Raw genomic sequence first — 17,593 nt, 5'->3', positions numbered from 1 at the left:
TCTACTCCCTACTGTGGCATCATGAATAAGGACGGAATACCCCATTCATGATGTCAGAGTAAAAGAAGTTCCACACAAAACCCAGCTCTTATAACTGCATAAAACAGGATAAAGGAGCCAAAATATATGTAAGTACAGTATCGTTTGAAATATTTTGGATTGTGCGGCAAATCAGTAGAATATCAAAGGTGCAGAATGCAAATGATAAGCCAACAGAGGAAACTCAGGATGCAACAATGGAGAGAATCAGAAGAGAGGCTTGTAGTTTTATGAACACAGAATCATATGGCAATATCTTCAGAACGAACAGTAACAAGGCTTACAGTGGAACACTTCTTCATCTGATACAGCTGAACCACTTTCCATACACTTAGCTTAGGCATTGACTTTACCTTTCAGTGTCACAATCAAAGTTAAATCTAGTCTCCAGATAAGTAATAAGGAATTAGGGTGATGCACTGAAAAGATGAAGTTTATTTTGAAAATGCAACTGATGCTCAAACAATGTTCAAGAAGTTGACACCCCATCCAGGACAAAGCAGCCCACTTGATTGCACAGATAACCACTCCCTCCATGCTCAGTACCAACAGTATGTAGTAGCTATGCACTGCAGAACTTCACCCAGGATCCTTAGACAACACCTTCCAAACACACGACCACTACCAAATGGAAGGAAAAGGGCAATAAATACAGTGGAACACCAATACCTGCAAGTTTCCCTCCAAGCACTCACCATCCTGACTTGGAAATATATTGACGTTCCTTCAGCGTCACTGGATAAAAATCCTCGAACTCCCACCTTAGCAGCATTATGGGTGTACCTATACAAAATGGACTGCAGCAGTTCACAAACGTAGCTCACCACAACCTACAGGGCAAAGAGATTGGCAATAAATGCTGACTAAGCAGCGATTTCCATTTTCCATGAATGAAGAAAACAAAATGTAGGTCACGTTGGACAAATTTCTTTGCAAACTAGACATAGTTGAATAAATACGTTTCTGTCAGTTCTCCTGTTGCAGCGCTCACAATAAATTAGTGAGATAAATTCTTTCACAGTAACATTTATCATATTTTTTTCTATTTATTCAACAAAATGATGTTGGCATAACAGGCAAAGCAGCATTTACTGCCAAACTTAAAGTTAACTTCACGGCTTGAGCTACCTTTATTAAGTGCTACAGTTTCATGTAGTTTACTCCAAAGTGGTGTCTGGAAGGGAATTCCAGGATCATAGCATAGTGACAACGAAGGGGAATTTGCAGGTAATTGTAGTCCTGTACTCTTTGATGTGACAGAGGTAATAAATTTTTGAAGTGAAAAGTCGCTAGAATGTGCAATACACTTTACATGCTACATGTGGTCATTTTGCGTCAGTAGTAGAGCATGTGATGCTGATATAGTGGAATGTTTTGCCATGCTTGCTAACATGATGTGCCCTGCCAAAGGATACTGTTCAGTGTGCCACCAACATTCCAAACACAGGAAGCAGAAATGAAAGATTCTGTAAGGAGTCCCTTCTCCAAATAGAGGACATTTATTTCCCGTGTTCGCTGCAGATAAGTTCACTGATTGAAGTGGAGGCAAGCAGTGAAATTTATGATCATTGATGCAAAACTGCAACATTCAACATTTGTAACGGAAAATTAGAGGTGGCGCAACTACAGAAGCACCCCAAGCTCCACCAATGATTGCATTAATTGCCAGTTCTGTGAACACGCATGCTAATCTTGCATCAAGCTCTTCAGTAATGACAGAATCCATTGATGATGAAAATTCACTTACAGCTTGGAGATACTTAACTAACAAAGAATCTACCATCACAACTTAAATTTCCCCAACTTAGAAAAAAGTAAATTTTGAGGTTGAGGAGAGAATAGATGCACTGGTTTCATTTTGTTGGGCTGTCCCACTGATGCTTTGAAAACTATAGTGGTCACTTTAATTGTTACTAAAGCCATGTAACTTTGTTCTGACTGGTATATAACAATATGTAATACAACTACTCTGCTTCCCAGGTTATATAAACAGGTCCCTCTAGACTGCTTACAGTTTATTGCAGGAGACAAGAAGGGGGAAATGTAGAGGAGTGCAAAGCGAAAGGAAAGTGGAAAAATAGCTTGCATTCACATTGTCCTCTTTGTGTACAAAAGTCCCCTGAGGTCCTCCACAATGTGTGAAAAAAAGCAATGGATTTGAAGGAAGGAAATATTAGGAAGGGTGACCAACAACTTCGTCAAAGAGGTGGCTTTTACAGAAAATCTTAAAAGGAAGAAAGATGGAGGGAAATACAGTCAGTGATCAATTTAGCTGAAGGCACAGTAATTAATGTTGTAATAAAGGGAGGGGGGAGGTGCTTAAATTGAGAGTTGCAACAAAATGAGAGTTTGACTTTGCAGGAACATGGGAGGGTGTTGATATGAACTTCTAGAGAGAATTTGAGGTAACTGAGAAACTTTGGGAATAGGATGACCACTTAGGTCAGATAATGTATAGGATTTGGTAAAGAATAGGATACCAACATCAGAGGGTTAGGTTAATTTAAATTTCCTGGTTTGGAGGATTGGAGTTTGGTTTGGAGAATATCAAAATAGCCTCTTTGTTAATAGATGCATGGTGATGCAAGCGGACAGACATGGAGGCTGCCAATATTCTGCAGATGAGACATGATAGAAAGGACATGCACTAAGAGCTTAGCTTAGATAGGATACTGGGGTATTTAGCAGTCCTGTTTACCCTGAGATAGTGGCCAGCAATCAAAATGGAATTATTCACAGGGTTGTTCAGTTTGTGGTTATGTTATTTATGGGGCCAAAGTTTTCAGTCGTCCCATTGTTTAGCTGCAGAAAAAAATGCTAATCATTTCAAACTGAATGTTAGACCAAACAGAAGAGTTCAGGGAGAGAACGTCAAGTTCATCAGGAAGCCTACAGTAGTTGAACAATTGCAACAAGCAAGGTACTGATCATACCTGAACAGCCCAACTTGTCAAATGCAGAGTGTTCAAGCAGCATTCCCTCTAATTTCCTTACTGGCTGCACAGGCCACGGAGGTCTGTGTGCAGCAGTGACTTCTGGAACTGGAAGTTAATGCCATGATGGCATGTTGATGTCAATCACTGTGCACACAGCCTTGCAGCTTAGAGGGAACATTGTGTCCAATCATATTCAAGGCTGAGATATACAGATTTTTAATCAGTAAGGGCATCAAGAGTTTTAGCGAAAAGGCAGGAAGTGGAGTTGAGGATTATCAGATCAGCCATGATCTCATTGAATGGTAGAGCTGACTCGATGGGCTGAATGGCCTACTTCTGCTTCTATGTCTTATGGACAACGCTTGGGTAATTCTGAATGTGCAAAGAACTGCACTGACAATTACGCCAATTTAGAATTGCCAGTCAGGCTCACAATGCATACTAGGATCTTATTATATTAGTACACCGGGCCCTGTTCTTTGTAGACAGAAAGCACAATTGCACTCACTGTGCCTGTTTCAATTCAAAATAACTGACAGCCATTTGCCAGTTCACTTTTCAGGGTACTTCCCTTACCAATCAGAGACAACCTGCTTAGTTTAAAGTTTGAACAAGCCTGCCCATTAATTGTTGCATTCTCATGGAAATGTCTTTACCAATCTTGCCAATAAATTAGTGCCCTCCCTTTATGCAATACAAATGTTGGTTAGCTATTGAACTGGCACCATCCTGACACATTGCAGGATGAGAAACTTCAACAAAATCTATCCTTTATTCAGTGATTCTCAAGTTTTGTCCCACCAACAGACTAATTATTATTTAACAGCATTCAATGATAAATCTGTAGGAATGCTGCAAATTAGCCATATAACCCTATTTGTTACTCTGGGTATTGATTTAGCTCAGTTGGCTGGATGGTTGGTTTGAAGCAGTGTGGTGCTGACGTACTGTGGGTTCAGTTCCTGCACTGGCTGAGGTTACTATGAAGGACTGTCATTCTCAACCTCTCCCCTTGCCTGAGGTGTAGCAGCCCTCAGGTTAAATCACCACCAGGTGCCTCTCTCTAATACGAGAGCAGTCCAATGGTCTGGTAAGACAATGTTGACAACTTGATTTCTTACTCTGGTTGACAGCCCCAACTCCTCCATTCAGCTGTCTTCAAGGCCAGCAACCAATGAGTTGTTGGCACAATCAGACCAAGAACTGACATGAATTTCAGGCCCTCAAAGATATTAGTCATATATGAATCAATCCCCTTCTTTTGCCTTAGCATTTGGTCTCAAAAATGCAAAATTTTCACAAATCTTAATGACATATTACATAAAGAAAAAATATTTAAATCTTTGAGGAAGAATCTCAAATTTTAAAAAAAAGTATCCTAAATGTTATGCTTTATTTTGAAAGAATACAATGGATTTTTTAAGTATGTAATTTGAGTTGGCAATTACAAAAAAACAGAAGGCAACAGAACAAAGAAACCCATAATTTTCACCATGATTATAGGGCATCAAAATTTATTGTGCATTGTAGAAAACATTAACATTTAATAATATTTGGTATATAATATGTATTTAATAATATGAACTAATGATCTTTCAAAATGCTATACCTTTCGTTAGAATCAACAGGAAAATGATGCCTTTTGAATTTCAAAATGATGGATTACGAACTACAGAATACGGAGAACTGATTTCTGATTCTGAATCATCTAAATAGCTTAGCATGTGTATGCTAATACTAATTTCCACTCACAACACAGTTATTTCATAAAATGAGTGATATACAGGAATTAGGAACTTCATCACCACTCTCCTCCTCATATCATGAATTATCCATCAAAGAATTAAATTAAAGAAGTTAACAGAACAATGCCAAGAAAACAAGTTGGAAAACCTGTGACTTCTGATTCTGAATAATCGAAATAACATTGCTTGTACATTCTTGCATTTAACTAATGACAGTTACCATGCATTTACCTTAGAGATATGAATTGGCTGTGAAAGGCACATTCAGAAGTTTTTTTTCCATTTGGAGGAAGCATCATATATTTCCCATCCCATATTGCCCCAAGGAACGTGACCGCGAACTATCTTTTTGAACCACTGACATCCATGTGGTGTAGGGACACTCAGTGTTGCTAGGGAGGGAATTCAAAAATTTTGATGGAATGACAGCGAAGAAACAGCAAGATAGTTCCAAAAAAGGGTGGTGTGTGGCTTGGAGGGGAACTTGCAGCTGGTGATTTTCATGTATCCACTGCCTTTGTCCTTCTAGGTAATAGAGGTCAGAGGCTGAAAGATATTGTCTAATAAGCCTTGATGACTTGCTGCAGTGCATCCTGTAGATGATACACACTGTACATCGGTGGTGGAGTTAGTGACCATTAAAGGTGTTAGATGGGGCATAAATCAATCTGGTTGCTTTTCCTGTATGATGTCAAATATCTTGAGTGTTGCTGTTCCTACACTCATCCAGACAATTGGGAAGCATTCCATCCACACTCCTATGCCTTCTTGACAGTGGACAGGCTTTGGGGAATCAGGTGATTTTACTTGCTGCAGAATTCCAATAAAGACCTGCTTTTGTAGCTACAGTATTTATGTGGCTGGTCCAGTTCAGTTTCTATAAATATAAGCCTTCCCCCAAAATGTTGACAGTAAGAAAGTCAGCAATTATAATTTTGTTTCATCCACTATTAAGGACTGACAGAAGCAAAGTGACCTGTAGACAGGTAAAGACCAACAAGCATCGTCAGAATGGGAGCAGGATGAAGAACAGAAAGTACAACACACATGGTTTAGGGTTACATTTGGCCAAAGTACAGCAGTATCTATAATCTGATCTTCCCAAAAGACATCACAAATAAAGTATACTGGTTTGGTAAAAGCAGATACTGTGGATGCTGGAAATCCAAAACAATCGCAGAAAATGCTAGAGAAAGTCAGCATCTGTGGAGTAAAACAGTTGACATTTCAAGTCTGGTATGGGTCTTCTGAACTGACAGTTTAAAGGGTTGGGGGCTGAACTGAAGAGTAATACGTAACTTGAATTGTTAACACTGTTTCTCTTTCCACAGGTGCTGCAAGTCGTACTGACTTTCTCCAGCCTTTTCTGTGATTGATACTAGTTTGGTGAACACACAACAAATTACTGTGTCACCAATGAATGGCCTTTGAAGCCCTGAATGATGGTGTTGAACAAAGGCAAAAGATAGATATTGGAAATCAGCAAAGACGGGATTATAATTAATATTTCCAGTCAAAGAAATGCAACTACGTGAAGTGTTAACTCTCCTTCTCCACAGATGATGCTACTGCTGTGCATTTTGGACATGTTGTGGTTTTAGTGCATTAGACAAGGTGTTACATGTGCTGTTCACGCTTGGATAAAGTTGGAAGACCATACTGTGTTTTGGGATTATTTACGTTCATTTTAAAGGGCTAAACATGCAGGGGAATTTCCAATGACTGCATTAAATGTTTGTCCCTTAAAGGTCTCATGTAACTTGCTTTTAGCATCATTTTGGTGCTCATTGGAAAAGAACCAAAAGGAATAGGATCATCAAGTTGATCAGACTCCTCCAACAAGACAGCCAATTGGTGAGTGAGACAGATACCCACTATATTGGGGGAGGGGGGGGCACAAATTTCAAGATCTTGCCATATTTGTCAAGTACCTATTTGGGACATTCTCCCAACTACTCACAGGTGCACTTCTACCCTGGGTAAATGTGCAATTCCGAGCGTCCCTCCTTCCCCGCTCCGCTTCCACACTCTTCAACCGTCTCCTGGCCCCAGCCGCGGTATTCAAACTCAGCGCGAGAACCGCTTCAGAGGGTGAAACACTAGCCCCCGCCGGCAACCTCCAGAGACACCACCCCCCAGCGGTAACTCCCGAAAATACCATTAATATTCGCCCCTTGTCAGGCAACATCCAGAAATAACAAGGTGTAGAGTTGGATGAACGCAGGAGGCCAAGCAGCATCAGAAGAGCAGGAAAGCTGACGTTTCAGGCCTAGACTCTTCTTCAGAAATGGGGGAGGGGGAAGGGGGTTCTGAAATAAATAGGGAGAGAGGGGGAGGCGGATAGAAGATGGATAGAGAAGAGGATAGGTGGAGAGGAGACAGACAGGTCAAAGAGGCGGGGATAGAGCCAGTAAAGGTGAGTGCAGGTGGGGAGTTGTGGGGGAGATAGGTCAGTCCAGGGAGGACGGACAGGGAGCGGGATGAGGTTAGTAGGTAGGAGATGGGGGTACGGCTTGAGGTGGGAGGAGGGGATAGGTGGGAGGAAGGGCAGGTTAGGGAGGCGGGGATGAGCTGGGCTGGTTTTGGGATGCGGAAAGGGGAGGGGAGATTTTGAAGCTTGTGAAGTCCACATTGATACCATTGGGCTGCAGGGTTCCCAAGCGGAATATGAGTTGCTGTTCCTGCAACCTTTGGGTGGCATCGTTGTGGCACTGCAGGAGGCCCAGGATGGACATGTTGTCTAAGGAGTGGGAGGGGGAGTTGAAATGGTTCGCAACTGGGAGGTGCAGTTGTTTATTGCGAACCGAGCGTAAGTGTTCCACAAAGCGGTCCCCAAGCCTCCGCTTGGTTTCCCTGATGTAGAGGAGGCCACAACGGGAACAGCGGATACAGTATACCACATTAGCAGATGTGCAGGTGAACATCTGCTTGATGTGGAAAGTCTTCTTGGATCCTGGGATGGGGGTGAGGGAGGAGGTGTAGGGGCAGGTGTAGCACTTCCTGCAGTTGCAGGGAAAAGTGCCGGGTGTGGTGGGGTTAGAGGGGAGTGTGGAGCGGACAAGGGAGTCCCAGAGAGAGTGGTCCCTCTGGAAAGCAGATAAGGGTGGGCAGGGAAAAATGTCTTTGGTAGTGGGGTCGGATTGCCGATGGCGGAAGTGTCGGAGGATGATGCGTTGGATCCAGAGGTTGGTGGGGTGGTACGTGAGGACAAGGGGGACTCTGTTTTGGCTGTTATTGCGGGGAGGGGGTGTGAGAGATGAGTTGCGGAAAATGCGGGAGACATGGTCAAGGGCGTTCTCAACCACTGAGGGGGGGGAAGTTGCGGTCCCTGAAAAACGAGGACATCTGAGATGTTTGGGAGTGGAGTGCCTCATCCTGGGAGCAGATGGGGCGGAGGCGAAGGAATTGGGAATAGGGGATGGCATTTTTGCAGGAAGGTGGGTGGGAGGAGGTGTATTCTAGGTAGCTGTGGGAGTCGGTGGGCTTGAAATGGATATCGGTTTCCAGGTGGTTGCCAGAGATGGAAACAGAGAGGTCCAGGAAGGAGAGGGAGGTATCAGAGATGGTCCAGGTGAACTTAAGGTTGGGGTGGAAGGTGTTGGTGAAGTGGATGAATTGTTCGAGCTCCTCGTGGGAGCGCGAGGCAGCGCCGATACAGTCATCAATGTAACGGAGGAAGAGGTGGGGTAGCTACGGAAGAGGGATTGTTCCACGTAACCTACAAAGAGGCAGGCATAGCTTGGGCCCATGCGGGTACCCATGGCCACCCTCTTTGTCTGTAGGAAGTGGAAGGAATTGAAAGAGAAGTTGTTGAGGATGAGGACGAGTTCGGCTAAGCAGATGAGGGTGTCAGTGGAGGGGGACTGGTCGGGCCTGCGGGACAGGAAGAAGCGGAGGGTCTTTAGGCCATCTGCATGGGGAATGTAGGTGTATAAGGACTGGACATCCATGGTAAAGATGAGGTGTTGGGGACCAGGGAATTGGAAGGTTTGGAGGAGATGGAGGGCATGGGTGGTGTCACGGACATAGGTGGGGAGTTCCTGGACCAAGGGGGAGAAAATGGAGTCGAGATAGATGGAGATAAGTTCGGTGGGGCAGGAGCAGGTGGAGACAATGGTTCGACCACGGCAGTCAGGTTTGTGGATTTTGGGAAGGAGATAGAAGCAGGCGGTGCGGGGTTGGGGAACAATGAGGTTGGAGGCTGTGGGTGGGAGGTCACCTGAGGTGATGAGGTTGTGGATGGTTTGGGAGAAGATGGTTTGGTGGTCGGGCGTGGGGTCATGATCAAGGGGGCAGTAGGAGGAGGTGTCAGAGAGTTGGCGTCTGGCCTCGGCGATGTAGAGGTCAGTGCACCATACTACAACTGCGCCTCCTTTGTCCGCGGGTTTTATGGTGAGGTTGGGATTGGAGCGGAGGGCTGCACATTCTGTGGGGGAGAGGTTGGACTGGGTGAGAGGGGTGGAGAGGTTGTGGTGATTGATGTCATGATGGCAATTGGAGATGAAAAGGTCAAGGGAGTGTAGGAGGCCTTGGGGTGGTGTCCAGGAGGAGGGGGTGTGTTGGAGGCGGGAGAAGGGGTCAGTAGAGGGACGGTTAGGCTCACGATTAAAGAAGTAAGCGCGGAATATCCAGAGACACCATCAACTTCCTCTCCCTGCCAGGCAACCGCTAGAAACATCACCACTAGCAGCGACCTCCAGAGACACCATCAACACTCTTCCCCCAGCCAGGCAACCAGAAGCAAACAAGCCTTTTTGAAAACTGAACAGAGATGTTCTGCAAAGCTATTACCTCGTCTTAAACCAAATTTGAGTTCTTTTAATTGGGATAAAATAGTTGAAGGTGTGAAGACAGAATTCCAAAAGGCAGTTGATCAAGTAAAAACTACAGGCCTTTCAACAATATGTTATAGCTGTTAGGGGATAGTTGTAAATATGATCTACCAGATTCAACACACATAATCTGATTCTCTGCAGATGAAGCACAGCATAAATACACCTGTTTGCAGCCAGATGGGTTGATCACTCAAGGATAGATTTCCTGTTTGTGTCCCGAACATTCTTAGTCAGATCCACCAATGTCAAACTGGTGGTTCTTCTCTGACCACTGCCTCCTTCTGACCAACTGTCACCTACAGGACAACCAAGGGTTGGCAAGAGAACGTGGAGGCTGAACGTGAAACTGTTGACCTCAGAAAACATTGAGGATCAGCAAAGCCTTTTATGCCAGATTGTATGACGTGAATTCTGCAGACAGCGTGGCCTCCCAGCCATTCCTGTCCTCTATTACAGAAACCTTAGGTGACTAAACTGGACCAACTGTTATTTCTGGATGAGCTGACCAAGTCCCTTGAGTCCTTTGAGAAGAGTAAAACTCCCAGAAGTGACTGCTGGCCAGAAGCATGTATGAATCCAGGGCATCATTACCCTGATCTACAAGCAAAAGAGGGAGAAGGAGGAAATCAGAAATTGGTGAACAATTTTTTATGGACCCCCTCAAAATATATTAAAATGGTAGCCTAGACCCTAACTTTTTTATTTTAAAGGCAAATGTAAGGTGCTGTATTCCAGATATAATTTGATTTGTCAAACTACTCAACATTAAGCAAAACACAATTTATTCATACACCAAAGTTAAAATACAACGACAGTAACTATTAGTAATTACATGTGCCAATACAGCAACGTTCCATAAACACAGCATTGGCAAAATGCAGGTTCAGAAAAAAGATTGTCTCACATGCAGTTCTCCCATCCAGGAGGAAAGAACATCAAAAGACAATTCTGAGAGACAGTGTAGCAGTTGAGAGAGATTCACTGCCTTGTAACTCTCCTGAAACTCCAACAGAAACTATTGAAAACTAAACCTAAAATCCTTGGTTCTGTGGGTGGGAGTTTGTTAGTGTAGTCTCAATCAATGGGTGGCAATCAGAAAGCTTCCAAATTTGGTCTGGAGTCAGATATGGATGCCCACTCTCCCTGCTGCCTTCTTTGTGTGCTGTATAGAGCCTTGTGCTAAATCCATCAGGAAGGATACAAACCTGAAAGGGGTAACTATTCCAGGCAGCAAAGGCCTGCACTGAAAACCTCCCTGTACATGGATGATGTTGCTGTCGTCTGCTTGGATACACTGTCAGTGCGCAGAGTCATAAGCAACTGCAACCAGTTTGAACAAAAGCAGAAGTCACTGGAAAAGCTCAGCTGGTCTGGCAGCATCTGTGAAGAAAAAAAATCTGAGTTCACCCTTCCTCAGAACTGCAACCAGTTTGAACTGGCCTCAGGAACCAAGATAAATTGAGGCAACAGCGAGGCCATGATCTTTGAGAGCTAGAATGACCAATCCTTTATGTCCCCCGCCATCAGATCAGATTCGCCAAAGGTGCAGGGAATATGTTTCGGAGAAGCTAGGCGTGTGCAAAAATCTTAGGAGGACTGTGTCAGCAAGGTGAGGCAGAAACTGGGACTATGGGAGCGCCGGTTCCCCTCCATTGCAGGTAAAAGCCTGGCCATCAGGTGTGAAGTACTGTTGGTGCTGTTGAATGTGAAGAGGTCTGGCCCATTTCCAGAACCTGCATCATTACAGTCATCCAAGCCATCTTCCACTTCATCTGGACCGTGTCCGCAGGAATACCATGTACAAAGCTCTGGATGGATGGGGTGAGGGGACATGGGAAAGATGTATCTAATGCCACCCTCATCCTGATGGCTACCTTTGTATGTGGCTGCATCAAGCTGTGCGTAGACCCTCGGTATGCAAACACTAAGTGTCACTACATACTGAGGTTCTACTTGTTTCTGGTGTTCTGAAGGCTTGGCCTGACCTCGGCGTCATGCACCTCTTCAAATAGTTGGACCATTCCATAACACCTGTCCTTTATGGAGAAATTTGTAAAGAAACACACCTTGGACCACAAATCCATCAGGAAGTGGTCAGTATATACCATCCTCAAGACCCTGCAGGAAAAGGAGAGGGTTCATTCTGTCAGCTGGTTCCCTGAGCAGACTATCAAAGACATTTGGCAGAAAGCCGCATCACCAGGTTTTCCAACAAGTACCAAGATGTAGCTTGACTGATAGTGAGAAAAGCAGTGTCCGTCAGATCCGTCGTGTGTGCACGGACTCTCTGTGCCACTGGACGCTGACCGCTGCGCTGGACAAGAGCCAGTCTTTCTTTCATGGGTGCCCCTGGTAAAGCCAGCCTCTGTTGCCCATACCTGATTGCCCTTGAACTGAGTGGTTGGCTCAGCCATTTCAGAATCAACCACTGAATACAGGGGCTGAAGTTACAGTGGGAGGAGCATGATACAGCTGTTACGGTCTATGTAGGCACTGGCAATACATCACTGAAGAAAGGTCACTGGACCCAAAATGTTAACTCTACTTTCTCTCCACAGATGCTGACAGACTGGCTGAGCTTTTTCAGCAATATCTGTTTTTGTTTCTGATTTCCGACCCTCGCAGTTCTTTGTTTTTTTCTTTCCTTTTCAATGTATTCCAGTTTTGACCTTTGGAAATCTGGTCTGTGAATATGAAAGATATGGCAAAATTCAGAAATCCTGGATTTGTTGTGAATTGTTAGGACTTCAATGAGTGCAGCTGAAAAGCTGAGTATATACCAAAGTGTTTGGTTTGGGGAGTGTGGTGGGGAAGAGAGGTTGAAGTCTTGTGAAAGACAGAGTAAGGAAGAAAGTGTTTGTTTCAGTTTGCATATCTGTTTTTTTTTCCATACTTTTTACCCTACAGGAATTGGTTAATGGCAGACAAACAGGAGGCTGGAAGAACACAGCAGGCCAGTCACCATCTGGAGGAAAGGAGCAGTCAATGTTTCGGGTATTGCCCTTCTTCAGGACTGAGTATGGAGCATCAAAGGTAGGTCCAAATTTTGAAGTGTTAAAATGTATCTGTAGGCCTTGAGGGAGGAGACGGTAGCAAAGACAGGAGCTGAGGATAGTCATGTGGCTGTAGTAGCGGGTTTGTTTCATGGTGTAGTTGAAGAGCTGAAGGGCTGAAGAGATCACAGCAGTGTGGCTGTGAGAAAGAGACTCACTGAGTTCACATCTGAGGGAGGCAGAGAACTTCTTCAAAGTGGGCATCTTTTGATGAGACTTCACAGTGGTAAAAATTTAAGTTAGAGACACAAAAAAGCTGCAGACGCACGGATCCAAGTTAGACAAACAGGAGGCTGGAGGAACACCACAGTCCAGGCAGCATCTGGAGGAAAGGAGCAGTCAACGTTTTGGGTATTACCCTTCTTCAGGTTAATGCTGTACAATGAAGGGATGGTGAGTATCTGATAAGTAGCTAAGATCTGTTCTATTCTTAAAATTTAAAATAGTAAACAAATTGGAGCTAAAGTTAATAAAATGTATAGAAAACAACATAATAAGTGAATGATATAATTTATAAATTAATTAATTGGGATGATGCGTCACTGGTGCTGCATGTTGGAGTTCCTGAATACAATTGTGATCCAGAACAATGTGGAGTCAGTGTTTGCAGTCAAGGAGCATCAACTCAGTCTCATTGTACTGGAGGCTGTTAGTGTAAACTTTGCAACACAACAGGGATGGGGCAAGTTACCTGGATATTTTATACCAGGAGGCAATGACTCTGCTTAGGGTAGGGTTTTCTGATTTGGTTAGTGGTAAACCTAGGCAGGTAAGGGGAAACTACAGTGTGGGAGTGTTAATATCTACAATCGTACAAGTAGGTTTGAGGGTCTCTCAGCTTGTCTGGATGAGAGTGGGATCTGCAAGTTAGATAGACGCTTTGACAATGGCACTGTATGACCATAAGATCAGAAGACATAGGAGCAGAAATTAGGCCATTCGGCCCATTGAGTCTGCTCCGCCATTCAATCATGACTGATAAGTTCCTCAACCCCGTTCTCCCGCTTTCTCCCCGTAACCCTTGATGCCCTTGATAATCGAGAACCTATCTATCTCAGTCTTAAATGTACTCAATGACCTGGCCTCCACAGCCTTCTGTGGCAGTGAATTCCATAGATTCACCTCTCTATGGCTGAAGAAGTTTCTACTTATCTCCATTCTAAAAGATCTTCCCCTTACTCTAAGTCTGTACCCTTGGGTCCTAGTCTCTCCTACCAATGGAAGCATCTTCCCAACATCCACTCTGTCCAGGCCATTCAGTATTCTGTAAGTTTCTGTAGTACAGGAAGTACTGAAGTGCAGTAAGTACTGTAGTACAGGAAGCCATTCAAGTTAGGGAAATAATAAGAAATGTAGGGTAATTGGGAATAATAAAGTAAAGGGCATTAACAGTGTTTTCTGCAACAAAGAGCAAGAGTCCACACAGCCCTGTGTCAGGATTCAGGACACCTGCTGAACAGGAAGTTACAGTAGGAGGGCTATAGAGACTGGATCCATGTAGGGACTGCCAACTTAAGTAGAACTAAAAAAAACATTTTGCATCAGTGACTGAGGAACTAGGTAAAAAATCAGAAAGCAGAACCTCAAACGATATGATCTCTGAGCTGTGTGCAAATTTGCATAGGATGTATAAGATTAGAGAGATGACCATTTGGCACAAAGACTGGTGTGGAAGAAGGGAATTCTAGTTCATGGGCCACTGGGTCCAATACTGGGGAAAATGGGAGCTATACACTTGGGATAGTCTTCACCTAAACTGTGCTGGGACCAGTGTTTTTATGAACTGCAAAACTAGGAAAGTAGAGAGGGTTTTAAACTAAATAGTAGTAAAAAAAGTCAAATGTAGAAAAATGTGGTAAATCAAAGAGACAAGGGAGGAGAGGAAAAATTTAACATGGGAAATGATGGTCAGAGAATGGCAGGAAGGAAGAGAGAAATAAAATGAAGAACGCACCATCAATCAAGACTAGATGTTACAAATATAAAAAGTCAAACAGGGGTTCTGTATTTGAATGGACATAGCTTCACAATAAAGTAAATGAATTAATAAAGTGGATTCAAATAGATAAATATGATATGAAAGCCGTTAAGCAGATGTGACTACAGGATGATGAGGATTGGGCCTTGATTATGGGAGGTATATGACTTTCAAGAAGAATGGGAAGGTAGTAAAGTGGAGGAGCAGCACAGTTAATCGAGGATGGCATTTGTGCAATAGTTAGAGATAACTTAGAGAACAGGATGTAGAAATCATTTAAGCGAAGATGAGGAGTTGTAGGGGAAATAAGTCACTAGTGGGAGTGGTCTACATTCCTTTTATAATAACCATAATGTGGGACAAGGTATTCAAGAAGAAATATTGGTTGCTTGTGATAAAGGGAAGGCAGTAATCATGGGTGATTTTAACCCACATATACCCTGGAAAATCAGATTGGCAGTAGGAGACTGGATGAGGAGTTCATGGAGTGGTTTTAAGACCATGAGATATAACAGCAGAAGTAGGCCATTTGACCCATCAAGTCTGCTCTGCCATTCAGCCGCTGATCTGATAATCCTCAACTCCACTTTCCTGTCATTTCGCCACAACCTTTGATTCCCTTACTGATTAAAAATCTATCTCAGCATTGAATATCCTTACTGATGCAGTCTCTATAGCCCTCTGCAATAAAGAATTTCACACAGATTCAATACGGTCTGATAGAAGAAATTTCTCCTCTTTCTATCTTAGGTATTCGAACCCTTATTCCGAGATATGCTGTCTGGTCCTAGACTCTTCCACAGAGGGAAACAACCTTTCCATATCTACCCTGTCAAGTCCCCTAAGAATCTTGTATGTTTCAATAAGGTCATTCTATATTCCAATGAGTAAAGGCCCAATCTATTCAACCTCTCCTCATTAGGCAGCTCCTGGTATAGTCTAGTGAACCTTCTCTGGACTATCTCCAATGCCAGTGTATCTTCCCCTAAGGGGCCTAAACTGTTCACAGTACTTAGCTGTGTGTTTTTAAAATATATTCACTTGTGGGTTGTGGGATGGCAATAATATCACTGGACCACCAGCTCCCCTGTAAATCCGACTAGGTAGTGCCTTCTATAGTTTTAATAAAACATCCCTACTTTTTTACTGTATTATCTTTAAAATAAAAGCCAACTTGTACATTTCTTTGAGCAGTAAGTCTAGAACCAACAAGATAATAGATTGCCTTAAAGCAGGTTCTATTAAAGTGTGTAATATGACAAGATTAATTAATGACCTCAAAGTAAAGGTACCCCTAGGTAGCTGCAACTGCAGTATGACTAAATTTTATATCTGGTTTGGAAGGAGGAGAATGAATTTAGGACTAGTATTTTAAACTGAAATAAGGGCAATTATGTGGGCATGAAAGGTGAACTAGCTGAAGTAACCGGCACTGCACATAGTTAAGGCAATCTTTCAGAATACCCAGAAGAAGAACACTCCCACTATAAAGAAACATTCCAAAGGAAGGAGACAACAAGGTGCAGGGCTGGATGAACACAGCAGGCCAAGCAGCATCATAGGAAGGGTCTAGGCCCGAAACGTCAGCCTTTCTGCTCTTATGATGCTGCTTGGCCTGCTGTGTTCATCCAGCCCTGCACCTTGTTGTCTCGGATTCTCCAGCATCTGCAGTTCCTACTATCTCTGTTCCAAAGGAAGGATTTACGTTTTGTGGTTAACTAAAGACATTTGTGAAAGCATCAAAACTTGAGGAAAAAGCACCTAGTACACAAAAATAAGTGGCAGGCCAGATGACTAGTCAGAATGTAAAGAATGGCAGAGAAGGACTAAAATATTAATTAGGATGAAGCAATTACACTAGAGATGAGAAATATAAGAATGGACAGTAAAAGTTTCTTCAGGTATTTGAAAAGGAAATGAGTAAGTAAAATGAGTCTTGCAGAGAATAAGAATGGAGAGTCTTTTTTTGTATTCTTGCAAGAGAGGTGAAATTTGTTGTCCATCTCAAATTGTCCTTAAGTGACTTGCACAGCCAATTCAAAGGTCAGTTAAGAGTCAGCCACATTGGTGGATTGGCACTAGGCAAGAGTGAGTATGGGTGATAGATTTTCTTCCTTAAATGTATTAATGAAACATTATTATTAGCTTTTATAATAATAAATAAATAAGTAGGGGGTGGGGAGTGGAGTCGGTGCAAACTAGACTAACAAAGATAAATAGAAAAAGAGACCAAAGTTTAAACTGGTTTTGAATTATTATTTGTCAGAAGGATTGTAGCTTCAAAGCTGCAGGAAGGAAGTCTGATTGCTCTCTGGTTATCCTCCCATTATCGACTTATGAAAGTTTGGAGGATAGAATCTCAGTTATAGGTCTTAAGTGAGTATTCCTTGGAGTCTATCGGAAGCTGTTTTAGCCAGTGACTTTTGGAACCAAGGAAGATACAGTCTCACAATAATACGAATCATGGAAACTGCTCAAGTGGACTGGCCAGTTACATCTCTTTTATTTTTCTTTTGAGTTATCCCTTAAATTTGTGTTTGTCTGTCTTTGTGTGAGTGGAGACTAGAATCAAAGAAGATTGCATTGAAATCATAGACAGTAACCAAGTTACCTTGTTGTTTAACTTTGCTCTGCAAAAGCTACTGTATTATTAATAAATTGATCATTTTTTGTTTAAGCTATAAGATTGGTGTCTGTTATTGGTTATTCAAAATTTGATTAGGAACCATTGGAACAATTTTGAGGATGATTGAATGCTTTAATTTTACTGTGTTGTGAATACAGGGATAGGGAAACTGATTTGATTTCGCTGTCTGTCTCTGTGTTGTAACACTCATGATTGCATGACTGATGAAGCTGCAGCCTGACAAGTCTTTATAAGTCTGGATAGACTTCATCCTAGAGTCCTAAAAGAAGTGGCTAATGAAGTGGTAGATGACTTGGTGTTAATTTTCAGAAGTTTCTGAGATTCTGAAAAGGTTCTATCAGGATCAGAAAGTAGTAACTA

At 42.9% G+C, this 17,593-nt stretch overlaps 1 protein-coding gene across 2 annotated transcripts in view; it reads right to left on the bottom strand.

The window, feature by feature from the left end:
• LOC109916763 (nucleophosmin-like) overlaps positions 1-6,817 on the bottom strand; it is a 45,896-nt gene extending 39,079 nt beyond the window's left edge. For both annotated transcript variants that reach the window (XR_007264826.1, XM_020516498.2), the window contains exon 1: positions 6,681-6,817. The gene's annotated coding sequence lies outside the window, so the exon portion shown is untranslated. The remainder of the gene's footprint in view (positions 1-6,680) is intronic.
• Positions 6,818-17,593: the final 10,776 nt, after the last annotated feature.

Source organism: Rhincodon typus, chromosome 26 (genome assembly GCF_021869965.1).
Source record: "Rhincodon typus isolate 14 chromosome 26, sRhiTyp1.1, whole genome shotgun sequence".
NCBI classification, from domain to species: Eukaryota; Metazoa; Chordata; class Chondrichthyes; order Orectolobiformes; family Rhincodontidae; genus Rhincodon; species Rhincodon typus.
The sequence above is the reverse complement of the archived record's forward strand: the minus strand, read 5'-3'. Positions and strand labels throughout refer to the sequence as shown.